Raw genomic sequence first — 1,125 nt, forward strand, 5'->3', positions numbered from 1 at the left:
AATGTTTAAATTTTTTTTTTATTTAGTTTCTCAATAAATTCATTTGTTTAAATTTTTATTCACCGGCATCCTTTTTTTTTTTTATTTATTCGTGCATTTAATTACTTAAGTGCAATTCAATTTAACAAAATTTTACAATTCAAAGATTCGTTTCTTCCTTACAAATATTAATGTTTTCATTCAATGTTACTAATCATTGCATTAATTAATTTCATATTAAAGATCTTTTTTTTTTTAAAAAAAAAAGAGATGAGAAAATTTTGAAGATTTTGTTATAACAATTTATTGCATAGCTTTATGCAATTTTAATTGCATTACAAACAAATGAAATAATTAACAAACAAGGGATAATAGATTTTTTAAATTTCTATTTATCATTAAAATTTCATAAAACTAATTAACACATTAGTTTGAATTATGCGATAATTGATCATAATTAACTTTCTTAATTTATTGTAATTTTTTCAAAGTTTGTTTTGTTCCGTTTTTTTTATTGAATCAATCAATTGGTACTATTTGTTTTCTTTTTGGTTTTTACATGTTTGAATAAAAATCTTCAAATGGTTCAAATTTCGAAATACATTAAAAAGAACAAAAAAAAAAAAAAAGTTGAAATTCAGAAATGCAATAATATGAAGGATGAAAAAGATTGCTTTTTTCCCCTTATTTTACAATATTAATTAAATATTTTATCAAATTACACCATTTCAAATTTCAATTTGTGATAAGCTTATATTGCATTGTATTTCACTGTTAAGGAATAATTTTTTAGAATTATTCAAAAAATTCCATTTCTAGAACTATTTTCCTGTCAAAACTTTAGCATCATTTCAATTTGAACTTTTTATTCAAATTATTTCAATTCATTTTTTTCCTTCTAATCATGAAATGCAAACATTTTATATGAAATTTTTGAAATATTTTTTTGAGATTTAATTTTCAAATTGAACAAATTTTTTGTCACATCAATATTTGACTGGTTGTTCCTTTAATTTTCGTAATTTTATTGCCAATTTATCTCTTTGACACTTTTTTTCTTTTACAAAAAAAAAAAAAAAAAGAAAAGAAAAAAGAAAAAAGAAACGAAAAAGTCAATTTCTTTATTTCCAAAAATTTAATCGTTAA

This window comes from Loa loa (genome assembly GCF_000183805.2).
Source record: "Loa loa unplaced genomic scaffold supercont3.392, whole genome shotgun sequence".
Taxonomy (NCBI): domain Eukaryota; kingdom Metazoa; phylum Nematoda; class Chromadorea; order Rhabditida; family Onchocercidae; genus Loa; species Loa loa.